Source organism: Nylanderia fulva, unplaced genomic scaffold (assembly GCF_048542155.1).
Source record: "Nylanderia fulva isolate GAGA-0341 unplaced genomic scaffold, ASM4854215v1 Scaffold202, whole genome shotgun sequence".
Lineage (NCBI taxonomy): Eukaryota > Metazoa > Arthropoda > Insecta > Hymenoptera > Formicidae > Nylanderia > Nylanderia fulva.
This window is the reverse complement of record NW_028190267.1, coordinates 110,001-115,877: the sequence shown is the minus strand read 5'-3', so window position 1 is coordinate 115,877 and position 5,877 is coordinate 110,001. Positions and strand designations below refer to the sequence as shown.

Sequence of the window (5,877 nt, the reverse complement as noted above, 5' to 3'; positions counted from 1 at the left end):
ATTAATTCTTTTTGTTCTTTCGCTTTATACATTCAATGAATAAACATTACTTTCTTAAAAGATCTGGTGAATTTATTCATAAGTCGCTACATTTTTGGTGACCCCGACGTGATATTAAAGCCGACGTGATATTAAAGCCGACGTAATATTAAAGCCGACGTGATATTAAAGCCGACGTGATATTAAAACCGACGTGATATTAAAACCGAAGTGATATTAAAGCCGACGCATTTTAAAAGCTGATGCGGAATAAGTGCCAAGTGATCGTCGTAGACTTCTGCGAAATATTATCATCGCTTGGAAGAATTGCTGGATATTCTAATTTTAAGAGATTCATTCTCCGGATCTTTGAAACATCATAGGCGGATTAGTCCTTCACGGAAATTCTCAAATCATTTTATCGGATTCCTGGAACAAGAGGAAAATGCCAACCGATAGATCACCAGTTAGACTCTGTACGGATACACAGATTGATATGGATTTGGCGAGCGGATCAAATCAGGTTGGATCGAATAATATTAATATTTTACCTTCTCAAACTGGACATCAGGTGAGTGATCCTATGTTACAAATTCACTCAAATGAGTTTCGTTTATTAAAACTACCGACTTTCTGGCATAAACAACCTAAACTCTGGTTTGCTTCTATTGAAAGTGAGTTTACGGTTTATCGAATTCGATCAGATTGTGACGACCCGATTAGCCGTCACTAGTCGCCCGCGCTCATGTAAACGGCCCCTTTCGGGGCCACCACACAAACACGTTGGGAATCCGCCTTTTCGCCCCCACCCGTCACTCGGCCCCCTCCAAGCTAGTCTTAGAGTGGGGTGGCCGACGGGTATAAAGAGCGGCGCAGCCGAGACTTCGGCACCAGTCCCCGTCCTGGTCCCTCGAGCGTACTCAGGGATCACTCCTCAACTCCCCCACTCCAAATCACCCCGGCCGACGAGCGTTCTCGTCGTGCAGGCCGAGCGTCCTCGGTCACCGGGTCCTGTCCGTAAATCACCCCGGCCGACGAGCGTTCTGTCGTGCAGGCCGACGTTCTCGGTCCACCGGGTCCTGTCCGTAATCACCCCGGCCGACGAGCGTTCTCGTCGTGCAGGCCGAGCGTTCTCGGTCACCGGGTCCTGTCCATAAATCACTTCGGCCGACGAGCGTTCTCGTCGTGCAGGCCGAGCGTCCTTGGTCACCGGGTCCTGTCCGTAAAAACACCCCGGCCGACGAGCGTTCTCGTCGTGCAGGCCGTAGCGTCCTCGGTCACCGGGTCCTACCTGAAAGTCACCGGCGCCCGACGGAGCTCGCCCTTCCAGGGCGCCCGTACGCGTGTCCGCGTTGGAAACTCTAGCAATAAGTCGTGTCCCGTCCGTATAATCTGGGTCGCGTCTCGTCCGTAATATTTCTATCGTCAATCCTAGCAATAAGTCGTGTCCGCGTCCGTATAATCTGGTCGCGTCTCGTCCTAATATTTCTATCTGTCAATCCTAGCAATAAGTCGTGTACGCGTCCGTATACATCTGGTCGCGTTTAGTCCGTTATACTGTGCTGTGATATAATGGTTTGAATCACGGGAGAACACAGGAAGGTGGCCCCGAATAAACTCTACTTTTACCAGAGCAACCGTGTGTCATTGTAAATCTGAGTCTCCCCTCTTCCCGAATCCTGGCACCAGGCGAGCCGATCCGTGGCGTCGGGAAAGGTGCTTCGTTACAAGATGATATTAAATATAGTTCTGTCATTCGTCATCTTGATGAACAAGCCTTAGTAAACATATCTGAAGTCATTGAAAATCCACCTGAAACAGATAATATAATTATTTAAAGAAATATTAATAAATCGCTTTACGGATTCAGAGGAAAAACGTTTGAGACAAATATTAGCTGGAATTGAACTTAACGATAAAAAGCCTTCGGAATTACTTCGAGAAATTCGTCATTTGTCTGGAGGATCTTTAGCGGATAGTGTTTTGCAAATGATTTGGCTTCAACGCTTACCACATAGAATTCAAACGACTTTAGCCGTAGTAGAAGATGTTCCTCTTGTTAAACTTGCGGAATTAGCCGATAAAATTGCTGATCGGGACGGCGGTTTACAAGTCGCGGAAGTTTCCAATAATGTAAATAATAAATCTTTGGATTTCGCGGATTTGCTACGAAGAATCGAAGCTCTTGAAGTTTCTCGTCGTCAAGATCGTTCCAAAAGCCGGTCTAGAGAGAATAGAAGATTTAGATCGTTATCGCGTAACAAAGACAAATCAAATAAAGATATTAAAGATACATCAATTTGCTTTTACCATAAGAAGTTTGGTGATAAGGCTAAACGATGTACTTTACCTTGTTCTATGTCCAAAACATTCTTGGCTTCACAGGAAAATTAAAAACGCCGTTTAAGACTGAGGCTGCTTACGACGGTGTTTCTAACAATCGCCTCATTATTTTCGACAAACATTCAAATTTGAATTTTCTTGTCGATACGGGCGCTGATATATCGTTGTTACCTAAAAAGGTTTTTGAAGCCGTGGCATACTAATTTAAAACTTTTTGCCGCAAATGGTACTCAAATTAATACTTACGGTTCTAAAACTTTAATTTTGAACCTCGGTCTTAGGAGAAAATTCAAATGGAAATTTTGTGTCGCGGAATATTCAACGTCCTATTTTAGGCGCCGATTTCCTTTGTCATTTTAATCTCCTGATTGACATTAAAAACAAGAAATTGATTGATAACGTTACCGGTCTTATGAATACTGGAAAAATTCAAGAAATTGCGCATTTGTCAATTTTTACCACATCTCCTGATTCTGTGTACCACAAATTTTTAACTGAATTTCCAGGACTCACTCGTTTTTCTCCAATTTCCTCGGTAAAAACGCATGGTGTTGAACATCATATCTTTACGGAAGGTTCTCCTAAATTTTCGACTCCCAGAAGACTTACTCCTGAGAAACTTAAATGTGCCAAGGAAGAATTCAAGTCTATGATGGAGCAAGGAATTTGCAGGCCTTCAAGCAGCTCCTGGGCAGCCCCTCTACATATGGTACCTAAAAAGGAACAAAATTCTTGGAGACTGTGTGGTGATTATCGTGCACTCAATTCAGTGACTATCCCGGATCGTTATCCCTTACCTCATATTTAAGATTTTCTTCTTCACTTTTTGGTAAGAATATCTTTTTTAAAATCGACTTAGTTAAAGCGTACTATCAAGTACCCGTCGCTAAAGAAGATATTCACAAAACAGCTGTCACTACTCCATTGGGCTTTTTGAATTTGTCGTAATGCCTTTCGGTTTACGAAACGCAGCCCAAACTTTTCAACGGCTCATGAACTCTTTACTTAATGATTTGAGTTTTGCCTTTTGTTATCTTGATGACATTCTTATCGCTTCTAAAGACGAGAAAGAACATATTGCTCACTTACGCATTATTTTGATCGTCTTCAACAAGCTGGAATGACAATCAATGTCGCTAAATGTCTTTTCGGTCAAAGCGAGATTTCTTTTCTTGGTTACTTAGTTTCTAACCAAGGAGTTAAACCTACATCCGAAAAAGTGAAATAAAATTATTGATTATCCTAAACCTAAGACACTTCATGAATTACGCAGATTCTTAGGAATTATCAATTTTTATCGTCGCTGTCTCAAAGGATGCTGCAAATCATCAAGCTCTGTTAACAGAATATTTAAAGGACAGTCGCAAGAGGGATAGAAAAATTATTTCTTGGACTAAAAGAAGCGAATTAGCTTTCGAGTCATGTAAAAAAGAAACTTTTACAAGTTACTACCCTTTCTCATCATGTTTCCTCATGCTCCCTCTTATTTTAACTTGTGATGCTTCTGACTTTGCTGTGGTGCATCACTTGAACAGTCTATTGACGACGAATCCAAGCCATATAGCATTTTCCTCAAAGAAACTAGACAAAGCTCAAAGAAATTATAGCACTTTTTGATAGAGAACTTCTTAGCATTTATTTGGCTATTAAACATTTCAGGCATTTTGTTGAAGGAAGACAACTGATTATCAGAACTAATCATAAACCTTTGATTTTGCTTTCCGTCAGAAATTGGATAAAGCGTAAACCAAGACAGATCAGACAATTGGACTTTATTGCTCAATTCTTCTACAAATATACCTATATTTCTGGAAAAATGAATTCAGTTGCTGATGCTCTGTCAAGAATTGAATCTATTTCAATGCCTATTATAGGTTCTTTAGAAGAACTTGCTAATTATTAGAAAGAAGATGAAGAACTTCCAAGTTTTACTTTCTTCAAATTCTTCCTTCGTTGAAGAACTTATTCTTTCAGATCAACCATACCTATTTATTGTATTGCTCTTGGGAATTTAATTCGTCTATATGTTCCTAAACTCTTACGCAAGAGAATTTTGATGTTTTTTCATGGACCTCGCTCACCCCAGCGGGGAGATTGGACATCTAAACAATTACTACTGAAATTCATTTTTTTTTTTTTTGGCCTTCTTTGAAGAAAGATTGTGAAGGAATGGACTCGAACTTGTCTTCCATGTCAACGTGCGAAGATTTCAAGACACAAAGAATTCTTCATATTAAGATTGCAATTCCTGATCAAAGCTTTTCAGCATGTGCATTTAGACATGTTGGACCACTTCCTATTTGTCAAAATTACCGTTATGTCTTACTATGATTGATCGTTTTTGTCAGATGGGCCTGGAAGCTGTTCTATTTTGAGATTTTTTGCGGAAACTATTTCTACATTTTATTCACCCAAAAGGGTAGCACGTTTTGGTTTCTTATCAGCATTACAACTGATCAAGGTCCTCAGTTTGAAGCAGCTTTATTCAAAGCTTTAACAAACCTAATTGGCTGCCAAAGGATTAGAACTTCTGCTTATCATCCTGCTTCAAATGGAATCTGGAAAGATGGCATAGAAAAATGTGAAAGCAGCGATTATGTGCCACGAAACAACCCAAATGGGTAGAATCGTTTACCTTCAGTTTTTTTGGGGATTACGTTGTGTTTCAAAAGAGATTTTAAAAGCTTCACCAGCAGAACTACTTTATGGATCCACTCCTTCGTATTCCTGGAGAATTTTTCAATTGAAGGAAGATTTTCCTGCGATCCTGAAATCTTTCTGTGAAAAAACACAGGATTCAATTGAGGAATATCAGAGTCCATTCTTTTTTTTTTTCCCACCAAGTTTCATTCATTGCAAAAGATCACCTTTCGTTCACAAGAATCTTTTTGATTGTACTCAGGTTTGCGATTCGAGGACGATGGGCTGTTAGGGAGTCAACTACAACAAACCCCCACCCTCCCCACCACCCCCCAACCACCACCCCCAGACCACCCACCCCACCCCCCATCCTTATTCTGGCCCTTTTTCCTATTGAAAACCGTATCTCTGATTCCATTTATTTGCAGTTACGTTCAGGAAAGTTGTCAATTATTTCGACAGAACTTCTCAAGCCAAGCAAGGAAGCGAAGAGAAAAATGAAAAAAAAATAAAAAAGAAAAAAAATAATAAGAAAAAAATAAATAGAAAAAAACAAAAAAAAAAAAAAAAAAAAAAAAAAAAAAAACAATTAAAAAAAAAAAATAAGAAGCGGAAGAGCAGACGGATACGGGACCAGAGGCAAACGGCCGGGGGGGGGGGGGGGGGGGGGGGGGGGGGGGGGGGGGGGGGGGGGGTTTTCGTTTTTTGTTATTTGGTTTGTGGTTGGGGGTTGTGTGTATCCTGGTTTATTTTTTTTGGGTTGTGGAGAGTGTTTGGCGTGAGGTGTTGTATTTTTTCTTTGTTTTTTTGTGTTTTTTTTGTTTTATTTCTTTTTTTTCTTACCCCTTTTCGTATTTTTTTTTTTTTTTTGTTTTTTTTTTTTTTTTTTTTTTTGTTTTTTTTTTTTTTTTTTTT

The 5,877-nt window shown here is 40.1% G+C and overlaps 1 long non-coding RNA gene across 1 annotated transcript in view; it reads left to right on the top strand.

Annotated features, from left to right (window-relative positions):
• Positions 1-446: 446 nt before the first annotated feature.
• Positions 447-5,877, top strand: part of LOC146723361 (uncharacterized) — a 43,839-nt gene continuing 38,408 nt past the window's right edge. Inside the window, exon 1 of the long non-coding RNA XR_014924622.1 lies at positions 447-550. This is a non-coding gene — a long non-coding RNA (uncharacterized LOC146723361). The remainder of the gene's footprint in view (positions 551-5,877) is intronic.